At 25.7% G+C, this 20,954-nt stretch overlaps 1 protein-coding gene across 2 annotated transcripts in view; it reads left to right on the top strand.

Annotated features, from left to right (window-relative positions):
- Nucleotides 1-20,954, top strand: part of Lim1 (LIM homeobox 1) — a 210,731-nt gene that overhangs the window by 127,208 nt on the left and 62,569 nt on the right. The gene's annotated exons all lie outside the window — the stretch shown is intronic.

The following is a 20,954-nucleotide window of genomic DNA, read 5'->3' as shown; positions in this document are numbered from 1 at the left end:
TATTTTATTTCTATGGAAAATTTTGTCAAAATTTTATTTCTACAGAAATTTTTTTAATATTTTATTTCTATGGAAAATTTTGTCAAAATTTTATTTCTACAGAAAATTTTCTCAAAATTTAATTTCTATAGAAAATTTTCTCAAAATTTTATTTCTATAGAAAATGTTCTCAAAAATTTGTTTCTAAAAAATTTTTTTCAATATTTTATTTCTATGAAAAATTTTGTCAAATTTTATTTCTATAGATAATTTTTTTTTCAAAAATTTATTTCTATAACAATTTTTCGCAAAAATTTTATTTCTATAAAAAGTTTTCTCAAAATTTTATTTCTACAGAAAATTTTGTCAAAATTTTATTACTATAGATAATTTTCTTTTTCAAAATTTTTTTTCTATAAAAATTTTTCCCACAAATGTTATTTCTATAAAAATTTTCTCAAAATTTTATTTCTATAAAAATTTTCCCAAAATGTTATTTCTATAGAAAATTTTCTCAAAATTTTATTTCTATAGAAAATTTTCTCAAACTCTTATTTCCATAGAAAATTTTCTCAAAATTTTATTTCTATAAAAATTTTCTTAAATTGTAAATTTCTAAAATTACATTTTCTTCCATTGTTGGGAGCCACCGTGGTGCAATGGTTAGCATGCCTGCCTTGTATACACAGGGTCGTGGGTTCAACCCCAGTTTCGACTAAACACTAAAAAGTTTTTCAGCTGTGGATTATTCCACCTCAGTAATGCTGGTGACATTTCTGAGGGTTTCAAAGTTTCTGTAAATGGTTTCCCAGCAATGTGCAACTCCGTTCGGATTCGGCTATAAAAAAGGGAGGTCCCTAACATAGAATCGGGCAGCACTCAGTGATAAAAGAGAAGTTCACCACTGTGGTATCACAATAAACTGAATAGTTTAAGTGAGCCTGAAATATCGGTCTGCCACGATACCTAACCTAACCTTCCATTGTTGGTTCACTTTTATTTTGGGTGTGTGTTGTAATTTATTTAATATATTTACAAATATAAAAAATTGTTACAGTAAATTAAATTAGATCATATAAAAATACAGTTTTACTATTTTAAAAGTAATTACAAAATGAAAATCTAAAAACAATTAAAAACAAACTCAATATAAAATATGCGATCCCTTTATAGTTTATTGCATAAGTGTAAGAAAAAACTGAAATATAATATTACACAAACAATAAAACCAGACTCAAAACTAATTAAAAGAAAAATATAAACTAATATGAAATATGATAACAAATAACAATTTTAAATTTATATAGGTTGCTGATAAACCAATTTTCAAGTCAAATAATTTAGTTGGTTGATCATAAAAAAATTCAATTCGAATAAATGTTACACTTTTCGAATGATGGATTTCCTTTCCACTCAGTTAAGTCAATAAAAATTATTCAAATCCCTAGGTCTCAATACTCACTCATAAGCCTATTGAAACCTACACCCATCTGTTGTGAGCTCGTTTTTTTTTTCATCGTTTCTGTTTTTTTTTTGTGAAAACCAGACCAAAGCAATTTGTTAATCCTTAGATAATCTTTGTCACAGACCTCACATGAAGTACACTGCTTAAATAAATCTTGTGTACTTGCTGAATATACGTGAGCGTGAGCCTCTTCCCTTAAGCATTGTTGGAAAGCAATTTTAGTGTGTTGGGTAAGTAAATACACACTCTCACTCACTTATAACACATTCTTCATTATGCGCCATCTGCGCATGCGTGTGTGGTGCCTTGGCTTTTGTGTGACAAAAAATAAACCACCACAATGCTTTTGTCACCCAAAACATCAGAAATTATACGCTCTGTCAATTTCATTGTTCATTCATACAATGGCCGTTGTATTAGTCAAAGATCAATCAACAGATCGACAACATTTTCACCCAAACGGCAAAGGCAACAACAACAAAATGACTATATCACCTAAAGTCGTCTATGATCTTCATTCAGGGACAACAATAGGTTACCTTATTGTTGTAGACAGACAGACAGACAGACAAACTGCTGGTTGGTTATGAATACCCTGCATGGTTCTGAATCTCATATATGGGGCTAGATAGTACTCGTATGAATATCAGTTATAAGCATCAAACCACATATGACACTGAATAAAATGCAAAATGACTTAATTTTAATAGTGCGCTTTTATGTAAAGATTGCAAAATTTTTGACACTAAATAAAATTCAAATCGATTTAATTTTAATATTGGGCTTTGTTGTGAAGATTTCAAAACTTTTCATTTAAATTAAAATCGCCCCTATTTTGGTATGTAAGACTTTTTACTTTTAGTTTTTGTTATTTTTGCATAACTTTTCGATTTTAAAAATCTATTATAACATTATGTAGAGCATTAAAATCACCACAATTTTAGCAGTTAATTCTTTTAGCTTTTCATTACATATTCTGCAGAGGATTTGTGGATCAATGTCGTCAGAGTATTTTCGTACTTTCTTATCTTTACCGAAACCTACCCACTCAGTCATATGAATATCAATATTTTTATGGGATAGACCAATCTCTTGTACAATGGATTACAATAAAAGAGAAGGCTAAAAAAAAGTAAATTCAATAAAAAAAATTATTAAAAGCCGAAAAAAAACTAATGAAATTATTTAAATAATATTAAAAATCTATACCAAGCACTTTTTGCCAATCTGATTTCAACATAATTGCAATTATTTTTATATAATTAAATTTAATTTTATTTATTTTAGATTTAATTTTATTTTTTTTATTAGAAAATAAAAATGAACCCAATTAAAAAATAATATTTTTTAAAACTAAATTAAAATAAAATTCGATTTTAAATAAATAATTTAGCATCAGTCAATTTTATTTAGTTTAAGTTATTTTATTTAATGATTAAATAAAACGGTGTTTTAAAACCATTTTTTTGTGTTCTCCAAAAAATACTTGTCATGTTTATTTCTCTCAGAAAAAAAATTTACACAGAAAAAATAAAAATTTCATTCAAGTTCGAAACGTTATCAGTTAAAAAATTAAATGATAGAATTAACTTTTTAATCAAATTAAAAAAATTCTGTCAATGAAGGAAATTATTGAAAAATTAAATTAAAATAATATTAAAGCTAATTCGAATTTAAAATAAATCTAGCTGGTGGCCTTAGCAGCCAATGCTACTTTTCCTTTTTTATCATACAATACAAATAAATATATACAAATAAATAAACAAATTAAATCAAAAAAATATTTCCAAATAAAAACATATTTTCGGAAATATGGTTTTTATTATTATTAAATTATTATTATTTGGCTCAACTTCAAAGAAAACAAAAGGGTCATGGTTATTTTGCTAAACAAAAAAATAAAAATAGGATTGAAGTTGGAACCGTTATCAATTAAAAAATTTGACTGATGCAATTAACTTTAATAATGTAATTCAAGTTAAAAAAAATAAAGTCAATGAAGGAAATGATTAAATTTTTTTTTGAATTAAAATACAAATGATGCTAATTAAAATTTTAATTAAATTAAACAATATTTTGAAATAAAAACATATGTTCGGAAATAATTAGTTTATACGCTCAAAAAAAAGTTTACTTGGATCCATAGATTGTGACCTTTTCTTAAGGATTTTGGTATTGATTCCGAGCCAAAGATGCGGCTTCTTTAAAATAAAAACATTTTTATCAACCTATCTGGCCTTAAATCTAGGATCAATAAAATTAATATTAAGATTCAGGTCTCATTTATCGAATTTTTATTTTCTTTTCGCGCTATATTAATAAAGCTATTCACGTACAAACAAATGCCAGTTTAAAAATCCAAATTATAGCGTATACCTCAAAATAAAAATATTTTCTTAATTCCAAAAAAAAACTTTAAACCAAAGATGCTAAATCCTCAAAATAAATCTTAGCCTATATTTGAAGCTTTTTTATCTTAAATCTAAAGATTCAATATTTCAGCTAATTTAAGTACGATTTCTTTACATCCAAAAATGTGTTTCTTTATTCTAAGCAAATTTTTCCTTAGTTCAAAGACATACGGCTTTAACGGAAATTTACAAAATTTGTGTCCTAAATTTAATGAAACAAAATTTTAAAGTAAAGATTATAAACTTTGTTTTAATTAAAATGCCATTATTTTAAAGAAATTTGTCCTTAATATTTTATAATATTTTGTCCTTAATATTTTCCTAAAATTAAGGTTGCATAATTTTTAATATCACGTAAATATTTTTTTTAGTGTAGACCCAGAAATAGTGTACCCATCAGAAAATGTAGGTTAATTTTAGAAAATTTTAACTAAAACGTTTAATTTTTGTCAAATTGAAGAAAATTTATTTAAAAAAAATTAACAATTTTAAAAATGTAGTTAGCGCTATATGAAGTTCAAGACAGACACAATTTAAGAGATAGTTACTTATGAACCCAATTAAACTTCACTTATTTTAGGAAAATATTATTATTAAATTATTGAAATTTGGATCAACTTCAAAGAAAAAAAATTTTAACCCTCTAATGCCCCAACTTTTTTTCAGCTGGTTAAATATTAAATGTTTACGACACAAAGGCAAGAAAACTAAACAAGAAAAAACTATAGAGTAAAATTCAGTATATGCTGCAAAGCTTCTTGAACAGTTTCAACTGAGTTTTTTTGCCCATTTTTGTTGTCTTAAGGTGTGTTTACTAAAAGCTTCCTTATTTAATGACGCCCGCCTAAAGGCGGAATTGGGCATTAGAGGGTTAAAAAAAACTCCAAATCATACGAAGATTACAAGAAAAATATGTTATCTAAAAAAATATAATAAATAATTAATTAGCAAATTAAAAAAAAAATATTTGAGTTTTGCGGCAAAAAATTTTATTTAATTAAAAATTTTAAAAATTAATAGAAAGTGTCGAAAACTCAATTCATTTTTTTCTCAATAAATGTTCATTATTATGCCCTGTTCCTGTATATCGAACGAAAACCCATTCGAAAGAAACGCAGTCACCCGAATTCGAATGAATTTTGGTTTTTATATTTTTGAAAGTTCGTTTCGTTTGTATGAGAATACATTGATTATCACAAATGAGTATTTTCAAATATTTGGCCTGAGAATTCATTCAAATGTTAACAATACTTTTACTTTTTTCTTGACACTTATTGTATATGTTCGTTTATTACTCGACAACAAAATATGAAGTGACTTGCCTTTCGAAATAGAAGAACAAAAATCAATTTTCTTTCGTTTGGAATACGAAAAAAAGCTTTCGTTCGATATACAGGAACAGGCCATTAGTTTTAATTATTGTGAAATTATTATTGTTATTGTTATTGTTTTTTTTTTTTTTTTTTTTTGAACAGTAAAATATAGAATAGTTCGAAATACTTCACTTTTGTAAAAATGTTAGTTCCATTTTTACGGGAACTAATTCACGTGCACTTGAGACTCGTATGGAATTTCCTAGTATGGCAATTGGCACGAGCTTAGACTATCGTAGCTGGCTACTCAACCCTAGACAAATTTTTGATAACTTATACGCAGACCATACATTTGTTTCTTAAATCAAGTGTGAAATGAATGACTCTGACTGCAAGATTATTCCAAGAATGTCTATGTGGAAAATTTGTCCGTCTGACCACCCATCCATACATCCCATCCATGCACGTAATACACGTGGTCTCCCCTCCAAGACTTCCAAACAGCAATGGCTATCGTAAACCTGTCAGTTAATATAAGAAATGTTAGTAGACTGACAGAGACAGCTTTGAGGTGGTTGGCCCACGGTTCACTGTTGATGGAACATTGGTTGGCTTGTCTGGATGACTGGTTCGTTGGTTGGTTGATGCGTTGCAAATCACATCAAAACGTAACGTATTCACAACTGAATTTACGCATTCCATTTATTTCCCGTTTTCTCGAATTTCTTACCAAGGGACAACAGCAACATTCTTGCTATGTAATGCATGCTTCCCCATGCCAAAGTAATTGATGTTACTGTGACAGGGGCGAATTATGGTGGAAAGAATTGCATTTTGGGGAAGGAATCGATGATACTTAATTTTATACACCCCAGAAAATTATGGAATATTTTCCTACCAAATACTGTTTTATACTGTAAATGGTACTTGAATATGGTCTCTCTTGCTTTCCCCCTCTCTCTCTCTTATAACTTGCCATTTCCACTTGCCCATTAATGTTCATGTACTATAGATACGACTTCATTACCTTCCAGTTGGAAGGTATAGCGTGATAAATTTACTATGAAACATTTACTTCAAACAGTAGAAACAGCAGCAACAGCAGCAGCTTATGAAGGACGATTGTAAGACCACCACTTGTTCCCTGTATAAGAGGTTCTTGAAATTCGTTCTCGTCACAAGAAAATAAGGGAAGTTAATATACCTTCTACCAAAAGCGAGAAAAAGGGGGCGTTGGAGAGTTCATTTTATACCGTGTAAATAATTTTATTAATGTTTTAGTGTGACCTCACAAGAAACGAGAAACATTTATGGGTCTATTAAAAAACGTAAATTGTCGATATGCTTGTCCTATATTTTTTTAAGAATACTCGAAAGCATGACTTGAATTTTTGAAAGTCATTCATGGTCTGCATTTATATGAATGCAGCTAATTATGTGTATTAAAATATTATGGCTACATTTCATTATCCTTATTTGGGGTGAGTACTATATAATAATGTCCACGATGAATACAAGTTCTCCCTACATTGTTGCAAAATTAATAGATATTAAAAAAAATATATTTATTTTTATGACTGTCCATTAAAGAGAAAATTGTTTCATCGTAGATTATAGAGCGAAGACAAGTGTTTTAATGAAATGAAGAATGTAAAAAAAAACAATATATTTTATAAAATATAAATTTCTCATATTATCGATAAATGTATTTAATCGTTTTTGTACTTTCGGAAGCATTCCAAATGTGGATATTGTGCAGAAGATCTCACTTTCTGAGTACTTATATGGCCAAATGTTTTGATGAAAAATAATTTATTTGGTGTTACCCTTTATTTAAATTCAGTCCCTCTCAAACTTCACTATAAGAGATGGATTTGTCAGGTGTTATAATTTAATTTAATAAATCTTTGCAATTCGCAAATATATTGGAGCATATAGAATTGGCATTGATTGAAAGAAAATTTATATAAAAACGGAGAATATTTTAATTTTCTTAATTTGAGGGAATATATCAGAAAAATTTTTTGTAGTTCTTACATTAGGTTAGGTGGCAGCCCGATGTATCAGGCTCACTTAGACTATTCAGCCCATTGTGATATCACATTGGTGAACTTCTCTCTTATCACTGAGTGCTAAGCTCAATGACAAGGGACCTCCCTTTTATAGCCGAGTCCGAACGGCGTTCTATATTGCAGTAAAACCACTTAGAGAAGCTTTGAAATCTTCAGAAATATCACCAGCATTACTGAGGTTAGTTCTTACATTAGTTTGTGGTGAGTTCTTACATTAGTTTGAGAGGCTGTTGTTGTTGTTTTTTTTTTTTTTTTGCTTTACAGTATGTTATGAGAAAGATTGGGAGTGGTGTATAGGGAAAGAGAGACTGAGTGAGAGTAATATATAACAATAACAGCGACTTTTTGTGGAGATCTGACGGGGTGTTTGCTTTTATAATACACACATAAAAAATATCAAAATAGTTCCAATTACAAATTTGATTGAAGTTGAAAATGTAATCAATCAAAAAATTAAATGATACAATTAACAATTTCAAAAATAAAATCAGTTAATAAAATGATTGAAATTTTAATTAAAAATAATATTAATTATATTGTGTTTGGCCAATTTGAACCAATTTAAAAAAATTAATTGAATGTGTCAAAGAAATCAATTAATTTTTTAATCAATAATGTTTTTTATTTACAATTAACTCTGCGATTGATACAAAAATCTTGTTGATTGAAGCAATTTCAATTAATAAAATTATTGAAACAATTAATTTCATTATTCAATCCAAAAAAAATCTGTGCAGAAATACTAATTATATTAAATTTTATGATTTTTGCTTTAGTTTGAGTGGGTGCTGGCTTCTTTTATGTTGACGAAGGAAATACAGTTGTAGAAGGATTTGGAGAAAATTTATAGCAAAGAGTGAGTGAATGTAAATGACAATAATGGGAATATACTTTATGTAAATAAATGTTTTAAATAGTAATTAAAGAGAACTCCGGCGAATATTGAGCTTCCACAAAAATATATTTGAATGCCAAACTTGTGATCTTGGTAGTAGTGGGTCATCTCCAATAATGTTTTTCTAAAATTCCAAAAACTATGTTTGTGGATGTTTTTTGCTGGGAAATTGCGTTTGCGATACACTACCAAAGAAACAAAATTTAAATTATATTTTTCTTCAGTTGATTTTTCAATTTTATGGTTGTTTATTGTTTTTCTATTTGCCGGTTATTCTGCAGCAACGGATAATACAGTTTGAGAAAGATTGGAAGGACATTTATAGTTAGAGAATGAGACGATTCCATATGAAATTCTTTAATGTTGTACATCAAATCTGCCTATTGATTATTCATATAGCCAAAGATATCAGCCCGTATTATTATGATGAAACTTACTTTATTTTGTGTTACCCTTTAGTCCAAATTCAGTTCCTCTCAAACTACTATAAAGTCTAACAGAACTTTATATATGGTTAAAGAATTTGTATTTTTCTTTAATTATAAAATATAATATGATATGCATGATATCCATATTAAAAAAATTATGGACGGTTTACCGAAGGAGTTAAAATTGTAGTTGTAGGTCTAAGGTTTTCTTTAATTTTTGGGGTATTTAACATATTTATGTATTTTATTTATTTCTTCAAAAATATTTCCAGTACAACGGGATACCATTTTAGAAATTATAGCACTGGACTGGCATGGCTAAATTATTACAGTAGTGTAATTAATATATTATATTATGCTATTTATTATCGTAGTATCACTCCACGAACACGGACTTTAAATCACTATTAAGATATCGTGAAACGGTATATTTTTTAATTTGAAGTAAATATTATGGAGTTGTTGTACTTGTGGTTTAACTTCGGGTGGCTGTTAATGTTTAATTCCCATTTTATTATGCTTGAATGGAAACCACAGTTTGAGAGAAATTGGAAACATCTGTTTAGCATTGTACTTAATATCGAACTGCTTTTTGGTCATCAAATAGATATGAGGACATTATTAACATAGTTTCTTCTCTTTTCCTTAAAATTATCATCAAAATCTGCAAGATAATTGTCCTTGACCGAATCTACCAGTCAATCAGTTACATTTTCTTTCCATCTCGTTTTTTTTTCTTCTGTTTTTCTTTTACTACAGTTAGTGTTTGATTTTTATAAACCAAAGTTAGTTTTTTTTTTCATTCTTAGTTTACACTTAACACAAATTAAAAGAGAACACAAAAAAAGTTTTCTTGTCATCTTTTTTTAACTTTTCCATATTTTTTGTTGTTGTTGCTGTGGTTAATAAAAACAAAACTCCTTGCAAAAAAAAGACTTAATAGTTTATCCTCTCTCTTTTTCGCTGGAAAAAACTTTTTTGCCCTTTGCATGTTTGGCAAAGTTTCTCTTTTCCGATTTTTTTTCCAAATAAAGTTTTGTTTTTAGTTTCTTTGGTTTGGTTCTCCTAGAGATAACGTAGAAAGGGAGAGGTTGGTTATGTTGCAGCGCATTAAACTTCCCAGAAATCAGTGAAGTGCAACGAAAGAACTTATCAAGGAAAATATTTCACACAAAAGCAAACCTAACAACCAATTCAACCACAGCAATGGCAGTAGTTTTTTCTTAGAAATATGTGTGCAAAACTTAACTTAACCTCATGCCCAAATAAATCTATGGGAAGGCTAAGGGAAAGTAGTACCAGGTTAAAAGTTGGCAAACTTCCTACCCAGTTTTAGTCCAAATAAGTTTCGACCAGTATTTGGCAATTGAATCCATGATTTGGGTTGTAAAGTCTTTGGCAATCGAGAGAAGAGAAAAAAGTGTGGAATGTATTAAGTCTAAGAATTATAGGTAGATAAATATTAAAAAAAAAATATAAAAATATCAAATCGAATATGTTTTTGTAGCTCAGCTTCTTTAAATGATCCTCGATGATTTTTAGATCCTCGGTAATGTCATGGTGGCTTATATACTCCGGGAGATACGGATAACTATCATCATTTATTAAAAAAATTTTGCCTAATTTTTATGATAAAACCCTGCCATGATTCCAGGCTAAGCAACATTTGCAATATCCTGAAATCGATATGAAAGCAGATGTATAAACATTTAACATGATACATATTATCAAACAAGTTCAAATCCTTAATTATGATTGATATTAATAATAGATTATGGATCTCTGTCATTTCTATATAGAATATTCGCAAAACATACAAAACCTCAAAAATATTTGTTAAATTTTCCTCAAGGCATTACCCTTCTCAAAAAAACTGAAATCTCAAATTCTTTTTTTTTTCCAACATGCCTCCATCAACAATAAGAAAAATAATATTTTTATATGGAAGCGTTGAAATGAAAGAAAAACATAAACATTGTATTTTTTATGATTCCTTCAAAAAAAAAAAAAAAAACAAGACAAAATAAAAACACAAAAAGGGGAGAAAGGACTCGTTTAAGCCTACAAACAGGAGTGAGGTTTAGGCTGAATGAGCATTAAGTGGCAGAGTCGTGTATATTTCACACAACAAAGGCCAGAGAAAAACAAAATAAAAACAACAACAATACTCAAAGACAAGAAACAATGATGCCAACATAAACAAAGATTTCGGTACTCTCATTGGGTAGCTCCCTCTCTCATTCACTCTCTGTATCTCTGCATAAATATAGCAACAGCACCTTTACGCTTGAGTTCTTATGGCACGAATAACAAATGATGGCGCAACACAACCGACAGGAATATCAATTTCAGGTAATCCTCTGCAAAAAATCCTTTTTTTCCGTTTTGTTGCCCATATCAAACTATGACTTGGGGATGATATGTGCCTGTGTTGTATATGCCAGTGAGAATTGTTAATCCCTGTGTTTTTGGAATTGAGAAATACAGCTCAATTCCATACCATCCTAGGGCTAAATATATTTTCTGCTTTTGCTTATTATGACGTTAGTGATATTGTTTATATAACCTTAGGCATTAAAATACATTTGCCCGTTTACGAAATATTTTTTTTAAGGCAAGGCTTTACAAAACATTATGGTTTGGTCGAGAGGATTTTTGCGATTGGTATATAAATAAATGTTCAGTATATAATGTCTGGGTTGTAGATAATAATTCTATTATATTAGAGAGTATATAGACAAAATTAAGAATAATATTTAAAAAAAAATTTAATTTAATTAGAATTAAAAATATAAATTTCGAAAAGTCTATATAATAAATTAAAAATAATATTGAATAAGATTCAGATTTATGCGATTTTATGAAAAATGGATTATTCAATTTAAAGTTTAAAAACCATCTACTTTGACTTTTAATGAATAACGGAAGATTAGCACCGTTGCTACCCGTACCGAAAATCATCTAACAAAATTTTAAGTTAAATTTACAAAACATTTAACAAATTTAGAAAACTTGGCCAACATTTTATTTCTTTAGCAAATTTTGTCAAAATTTTATTTCTATAAAAAATTCTGCCAAAAAATTTGTCAAAATTTTATTTTTATACAAAGTTTTTTCAAAAATTTATATCTATAGAAAATTTTGTAAAAATTTTATTTTTATAGAAAAATTTGTCAAAATTTTATTTTTATAGAAAATTTTGTCAAAATTTTTTTTCTACAGAAAATTTTGTCAAAATTTTATTTGTATAGAAAATTTTGTCAAAATTTTATTTTATACAAAATTTTGTCAAAATTTTATTTCTATAGAAAATTTTGTCAAAATTTTATTTCTACAGAAAATTTTGTCAAAATTTTATTTCTACAGAAAATTTTGTCAAACTTTTTTTTTTAAGAAAATGTCAAAATTTTATTTCTATAAAAAATTTTGCCAAAATTATAAAAACTTTTGTCAAAATTTTAATTCTATAAAAAATTTTCAAAATAGTATTTCTATAGAAATTTTTGTCAAAATTTTATTTCTATACCAACATTTTTTTATGAACATGTTTTTTAAATAGAAACATGTTATTTCTATAGAAAATTTTGTCAAAATTTTATTTCTATAGAACATTTTTCAAAATGTTATTTCTATAGAATTTTTTGTCAATTTTTTTTCCATAGAAAATTTGTCTAAATTTTTTTCTATAGAAATTTGTATCAAAATTTTATTTCTATAGAAAATTTTGTCAAAATTTTATTTCCATAGAATATGGAATTTCATTTCTATAAAAAATTATATTTCTATAGAAAATTTTGTCAAAATGTTTACTTCTATAGAAAATTTTGTCAAAATTTTATTTCCATAGAATATGGAATTTCATTTCTATAAAAAACTATATTTCTATAGAAAATTTTGTCAAAATTTTTACTTCTATAGAAAATTTTGTCAAAATTGTATTTCTATAGGAAATTTTGTAATTTTTTGTTTTCTATATAATATTTTTTTTTAAATTTTATTTCTATAAAAGTTTGTTAAAATTTTATTTTTATAAAATTTTGTTAAAATTTTATTTCTATAGAAAATTTTGTCAATTTTTATTTCTATAGAAAATTTTGTCAAAATTTTATTTCTATATGAAATTTTGTCAAATTGTTTTTCTATATAATATTTTTTTCAAAATTTTATTTCTATAGAATTTTGTTAAAATTTTATTTCTATTGAAAATTTTGTCAACATTTTATTTCTATAGAAAATTTTGTCAAAATTTTATTTCTATAGAAAATTTTCTCAAAATTTTATTTCTATAGAAAATTTTGTCAAAATTTTATTTCTATAGAAAATTTATGTTCCTATAGAAGGTTGTGTCAAAATTTTGTTTCTATAGAAAATTTTGTCAAAACTATTTTTCTGTAGAAATTTTTGATATATTTCTATAAAAAAATGTTGTCAAAATTTTATGTCTGTAGAATTTTTTTTCAAAATTTTATTCTATAGAAAACTTTCTCAAAATGTTATTTCTATAGAAAACTTTCTCAAAATGTTATTTCTATAGAAAACTTTCTCAAAATTTTTCAAAATTTTATTTCTATAGAAATTTTTGTCAAATTTTTTTTTCTATAGAAAATTTGTGCGAGCATGTTAGTTTTATAGAAAATTTTGTTAAAATTTTATTTCTATAGAAAATGTTGTCAACATTTTATCTCCATAGAAAATTTCCTCAAAATTTTATTTCTATAGAAAATTTTGTCAAAATTTTATTTCTATAGACAATTTTGTCAAAATTTTATTTCTATAGCAAATTTTGTCAAAATTTAATTCTATAGAAAATTTTGTCAAAATGTTGTTTCTATAGAAAATTTTGTCTAAATTTTATTTCTATAGAAAATTTTGTCTAAATTTTATTTCTATAGAAAATTGTGTCTAAATTTTATTTCTATAAAAAATGTTGTCTAAATTTTATTTCTATAGAAAACATTCTCAAATTTTATTTCTATAGAAAATTTTGTCTAAATTTTATTTCTATAGAAAATTTTGTCAAAATTTTATTTCTATAGAAAACATTCTCAAATTTTATTTCTATAGAAAATTTTGTCAAAATTTTATTTCTATAGAAAAATTTTTTTCAAAATTTTATTTCTATAGGAAATTTTGTTTTATTTCTATAAAAAATTTTCTCAAAATTTTATTTCTGTAGAAAAAAAATTTCTATTGAAAATTTTGTCAAAGTTTTACTTCTATAAAATTTTTTGTCAAAATTTTATTTCTATAGAAAATTTTCTCAAAATTTTATTTCTATAGAAAAATTTTGTCAAAATTTTATTTCTATAGAAAATGTTGTCAAAATGTTATTTTTAGGGAAAAATTAGTCAAAATTTTACTTTTATAGAAAAAAATGATTTCTATAGAAAATTTTGTCAAAATTGTATTTCTATAAAAAATTAAGTACATCTTTGTTGGAGAGGAATATTGTGCAAATTCTATTAAAATTTTAAATTCTATCAAATTATTAATTCTACCAATGTACCAAACAATAAGAAATCTACTCTTTTTAGTAGAATTCTACAATAAATATTAAATATTATATACTAATATTTAATATTTTAATATTAATATCAAATATTTTGAATATTTAATACGTTATATTTAAAATTTAGCATTTAATGTTAATTGTAATTTTGAATTTAATAAAAATTAATAGTTTATTTATTGTTTATTTTAATCATACAGTAAATGTATGATAAAAAGAGAAAAGAAGCATTGGCTGCTAAGGCCATAAGCTAAAAAACTTAATATAAATTTCAATTTTAATATAAAATATTAATATTAAAAACCCAGCAAAAAAATTGGAAGTTCTTCCAAAAGCACAACTTTAAAAGCACTTCCAGAAGATGCACTCCCAATGATGTTGTTTATTTTAACTACCCAAGAAGTTCTTTTAATTCGATATTTTATAACTTGGTTTTTTCATACTTTTAATGGTTAATTTTAACTTGTCATAGGACGGAAGTCCTCCATTTCATCAGCCTTTGCACTGAATTTGCATCACTTCTTTAGGTGTGATACGAATTCAATGTTTTGGGTGTAAATTAAAAAACTCTGTGATATTTTGTCAAAAAAATATTTTTATAATATTTTAAAATTTTTAATGGATTCTAACGCTTGTGGGAAACGTTTGACCTCAAATATTTTCAAAAATTCACAATTTTTTCAGATTGGATTTAGCATTTGTTTCGACTAAATTAAAATGATTTGTACCATTTTATGAATTCTTACACTGTTCTTAACCTATGTGAAACAAAAAAAGTTAAAATTACCCATTAAAAGTATGACAAAAAAACCAAGACATTAAAAATTGAATTAAAAGAACTTCCTGGGTAGTTAAATAAAGAACATCATTGGGAGTGCATCTTCTGGAAGTGTTTTTAAAGTTGTGTCTTTGGAAGAACTTCCAATTTTTTTTGCTGTGCTGATGCAAAATTGAACATTTGACTACTTCTATTAAAATGTGACTATTTCTATAAAAACTTTTCCATGACTATTCTTTTAACTAATCCCACCCACAGAAAATTAGAATTTCTTTTTTGTTCTTGGTTTATTTCTTCTCGTAGTTATTTTTACTTTTTGATTTCATTCAAGCATGACAAACGACATGAAAATATAATACAACGAAAAAAAAAAAAACAAAACCAAGAACACAAGCAATCCAAATAATGTCATGCAAATAAAGAGGAATCCTAAGAACTTTTCCTATTTTTCGATGATGCTTTGGTTCCACATTTGCAACGACTTGAATGAATGAGAAAATGCTTGGTTGCCACTAAAAGTTCAAATAAAATTTCTAAGGCATTTAAACGCGCTGTAGTGGGTGAATTGAGTTTCTAAGCATGGAATTGTGTGGTTCCATTCCATTCATGCTCAACGGCAATGGCAACGCCAACCAAAAACGACATTTCAACATTGGAAATGTCAAAAACAGTTTTGGCTTTTGTAGGTTTTCACTGCAAACATAATTCAACTTTGGAAAAATACCAAAACAACCCAGTCAGCCACCATTGTAGTGAATGAACTAAGAAACGACATCAAAGGAATAAAAAGAAATGAAAAAAAAAAGAAAATATAAATAACGCAATTCGCAATATCCTCAACCTCTTAACCAAGCCCTTTGTGGTTTTACTTTTTCCCCGTTGTTTTGGTTTATTTTATATTGCGATTTTTTTATGGGTAAAGTGAATTAAATTTAAAGCGGTGTACATAGAGTTATTTCTATTCACTTTTCTCATCATTGAATCTGAAATCATAAATTTGTACGAATTGCTATGAATTTTCATAAATTCTATGGATTTTTTTAAATTCTATGGATTTTTTTAAATTCTAGGAATCCATATAAATTCTACGATGTTTCATAAATTCTATAAATATTCATAAATTCTACGAATTTTTTATGAATTTTCTTAATTTTTCCTTAAATTCTATAAATCCTCCAAATTTTTAGATTTTCAAGGAATCTGTAATTAATTAATAAAAATAAACCCTGGAGGATTCATTATTTTTTAGTGTATGATGTTTTTGAAGATTCTATGAATTTTTAGAAAATCCACAATTTTTCATAAATTCTAACGATTTTTATAAAATCTAATTTCTGTAGGTTACTTTCTTAATATTTCAAATCTTTAAGCTATCTTCTTCCCTAGTAGAGGATATCCCTTAACAATTTTCCAATTTGTCTTAAATTTTAACCAACCACTTGAAAATGTTTACCAATTCTCTCAAACAATTAACTCCTTTGGAACGGAAATATCCAAAAGCATTCCCACACTGATTAAAACAAAAAGGGGGAAATCTCAAGGCTTTTTTCTGAGTGAATGAACATTGAAAGGCCAAGCTCAAGGAACTTCCTAAATGCATTTTCAATTGGCCACAAAGTAAGGATAATTATAACCAAAACCAAAGCGAACAACCCCCGCCCGAGTTTATTGTAAAATAAAAATAACCCAATTTTTGTCCTTGTTTGAATGAAGGGGGAAGCATTGATGCCTGCTCCTGCTGGTTATTTGTTTCAATGAACACATGTTCATATTGAGGAGCACTTGTTTAAGCATCACTTAAATTAACTTCAATAACCATTCAGCAACACTTTATTTTATTGCTACAAGTTCAACAACAGCAACAAGAACAACAACCATATTAGCAGAAGGACTAGAACAGGAACATGGCCCTTCCATCACCACCCATAGAATATCCTGTTTACCACCCCAAACAGCAACAGACTTTGTTTATAAGGACCACTGGCAAAGCTATCGACAATGTACAACATACAAGGATGTTCATGTCCTTGGTGGTGGCATTGGGTGAGGTTGGTGGGTGATGGCAAAAAAAACCAAGGCGCAAAAACGATTTGAAACATAATTTCATGTTAAACTTTTGTGTATTCTTCGTTCACATTGTTTGGGTAAAATAGCAATTATGGTCATACAAAAGAAACTGAATATTTTCCACACTGTTCGAAGAAGGAACAAAAGCCATCGATTTCCCAGTGCCAGCAGGGGACGATGAATGCTGCTTGAAACTGATGCCACCCGTAGTAGTGAATGGCCTTAGCGAGCAAACCAGCCGCCACCACAGTCCATCAATCCAGGATCATCAACAAGCGAACAAGGACCAAGGAAACACAAACAATTCAAAACATCTAGAAAAAAAAAACGTCCATATAAAATTTAGACAAACAACATCAACGACCATGTCGACAACGACACTTGGGGAAATATTTTATTGTTTGCCTATTGTAAATACACTTGAATTCGCATTTTGGAGAAGTACTTGTAGTTCCTCATGTACGAGTACGCTCCATTCATTTCATTTACTCATTCCCAGGCCAAAGTGAAAGGATATCATAATGATGAATATGATAATGATGGCATAACAGATGTTGCCGCTAGGCACTAGTGATGATAAGACATTAAGGAAATTGAAATACATTGAATTAAATTTTTTTTATTATTTTAAAGTATAAAAATTTTCGTAAATTCTCGTAAAGTTTTGAGAGATCTACGAATTTTTTGAAAATTCTGTAAATTTTTCTAAATTCTACGAAATTCTTTGATTTTTCGTATATTCTACGAATTTTCATAAATTCAACGAATTTTCATAAATTTTAAGCATTTTTCATAAATTCTGCGAATTCTTCGTAAATACGAATTTTTAATAAATTCAAATTTTCATAAATTTTATAATTCATAAATAAGTTTTTCCAAATTCGTAAAATTTTAGTAATTTTGCGAATTTGAATGCATTCTCAAAATTCTCGTAAAGTCTATGAATTTCCCAAAATGTTCCCTCTATGGCATCTCTAAACATAGAACGAGATATTAAATGTTTGTTAATTCTACGAATATTTGAACTCTATGAATTTTCATAAATTCTATGAATTTTCATAAATTCTATGAATTTTCATAAATTCTATGAATTTTCATAAATTCTATGAATTTTCATATATTCTATGAATTTTCATAAATTCTACGAATTTTCATAAATTCTACGAATTTTCATAAATTCTACGAATTTTCATAAATTCTATGAATTTTCATAAATTCTACGAATTTTCATAAATTCTATGAATTTTCATAAATTCTACGAATTTTCATAAATTCTACGAATTTTCATAAATTCTACGAATTTTCATAAATTCTATGAATTTTCATAAATTCTACGAATTTTCATAAATTCTATGAATTTTCATAAATTCTATGAATTTTCATAAATTCTATGAATTTTCATAAATTCTATGAATTTTCATAAATTCTATGAATTTTCATAAATTCTATGAATTTTCATAAATTCTATGAATTTTCATAAATTCTATGAATTTTCATAAATTCTACGAATTTTCATAAATTCTACGAATTTTCATAAATTCTACGAATTTTCATAAATTCTACGAATTTTCATAAATTCTATGAATTTTCATAAATTCTATGAATTTTCATAAATTCTATGAATTTTTATAAATTCTACGAATTTTCATAAATTCTACGAATTTTCATAAATTCTACGCATTTTCATAAATTCTACGAATTTTCAAAAATTCTGCAAATATTCATAAATTCTTTGATTTTTCATAAATTCTAAGATTTTTTAAATTCTACAAATTTTCATAAATTTTAAGAATATTCATAAATACTTTTATTTTATAAAGTCTATTTTATAAATTTTACGAATTTTTATAAATTGTTTGGTTTTTCATAAAGTCTTCATAAAATATAGGAACATATTCCACCAACTTTCATAAAGTCTAAAATTCTTCATAAATTTTATGAATTTTCATAAATGCTATAAATTTTCATAAATTCTAAAATTTTTCATAAATTCTACATATTTGTCATATATTGTATGAGTCTTCTTAAATTTTATGAACTTACGTAAATGAATGAATCATTCTATGATTCATTATTAATAAATTTTTCCAAATTCGAAGAATTCTGGTAAAGTTTTACTAATTTATATTTATGCTTAAAATTTTCGTAAAGCTTATGAATTTACAAAAATGTCGCCTCTATGACTTCCCTGAACATAGCACGAGTTCTACGATTTTTTCGAAAATTCTGTAAATGTTTGTAAATTCTACGAATTTTCATAAATTTTACGAATTTTCCTAAATTCTACGAATTTTCATAAATTTTACGAATTTTCCTAAATTCTACGAATATTTATAATATCTACGAATAGTCATAAATTCTTTGATTTTTCATAAATTCTAAGATTTTTTTATAGTCTACACATTTTCATAAATTTTAAGAATATTCATAGATTATTTTATTTTATAAAATTAATTTAAAAAAAAAAAAATATTTTTTAAATTTTCATAAATTTGAGGAATTTTTATAAATTGTTTGGTTTTTCATAAAGTCTTCATAAAATATACGAATATATTCTAACATACCAATTTTCATAAATTTTAAAATTTTTCATAAATTCTACGAATTCTTCATAAATTTTATGAATTTTCATAATTTCTATAATTTTCCGTAAATTCTACGAATTTTCTAAGAATCTTCTTAAATTTTATGAACTTACGTCAATTTTACGAACTTTGAGTCTATAATTCATTATTAATAACTTTTCACGAATTCGAAAAATCCTTGTAAATTTTTTACTAATTTGTATTTATGATTAAAATTTTCGTGAAGCTTATGAATTTACCAAAATATTCCCTATATGGCATCCCTGAACATAGCACGAGTTCTACGATTTTTTCGAAAATTCTGTAAATGTTTGTAAAATTCTCTAAATGTTTGTAAATACTACGAATTTTCATAAATTTTACGAATTTTTATAAATTCTATAAAATTTCATAAATTCTATGAATTTTCATAAATTCTATGATTTTTCATAAATTCTAAGAATTTTCATAAATTCTATGATTTTTCATAAATTCTAAGAATTTTCATAAATTCTATGAATTTTCATAAATTCTTTAATTTTTCATAAATTTGAAGATTTTTGCATAAAATCTACATATTTTCATAAATTCTATGAATTTTCATAAATTCTATGAATTTTCATAAATTCTATGAATTTTCATAAATTCTATGAATTTTCATAAATTCTATGAATTTTCATAAAGTCTATGAATTTTCATAAATTCTATGAATTTTCATAAATTCTACGAATTTTTGGAAAAATTTTATGAATTTTCATAAATTCTACGAATTTTCATAAATATTACGAATTTTCATATATATTACGAATTTTCATAAATTCTTTAATTTTTTATAAATTTTATAAAAAAATATTTTTTTTTCTAAGAATATTTATATTTTCATGAATTCTAAGAATATTCATAAATTATGCGAATAAATTCTACGAATATTCGCAAATTTTAAGATTTTTCATAAAGTCTAAAAATTTTCATAAATTCTACCAATTTTATATTCATAAATTTTGTGAATTTTCATAAATTTTTCTACGAATGAAAATTTTCTAATAAATTCTATGAATTTTCATAAAATTTACGAATTTTAATAAATTCTACGAATTTTCATAAAATTTACGAGTTTTAATAAATTCTACGAATTTTAATAAATTCTACAAATTTTAATAAATTCTACGAATTTTAATAAATTCTACGAATTTTAATAAATTCTACGAATTTAAATAGATTCTACGAATTTTCGTAAATTCTAAGATTTTTCATAAAGTCTACAAATTTTCAGTTTTAAAAAATTTATGGATATTCATAAATTCTATAAATTTTCATAAATTTATCTACGAATTTTTCTACAAAATTCTACGAATTTTCATAAAATGTACGAATTTTAATAAATTCTAAGAATTTTCATAAAATTTACGAATTTTAATAAATTCTAAGAATTTTCATAAAATTTACAAATTTTAATAAATTGTAAGAATTTTC

The sequence above is a fragment of the Haematobia irritans genome, chromosome 3, assembly GCF_050003625.1.
Source record: "Haematobia irritans isolate KBUSLIRL chromosome 3, ASM5000362v1, whole genome shotgun sequence".
Classification (NCBI taxonomy): domain Eukaryota; kingdom Metazoa; phylum Arthropoda; class Insecta; order Diptera; family Muscidae; genus Haematobia; species Haematobia irritans.
The sequence above is the reverse complement of the archived record's forward strand: the minus strand, read 5'-3'. Positions and strand labels throughout refer to the sequence as shown.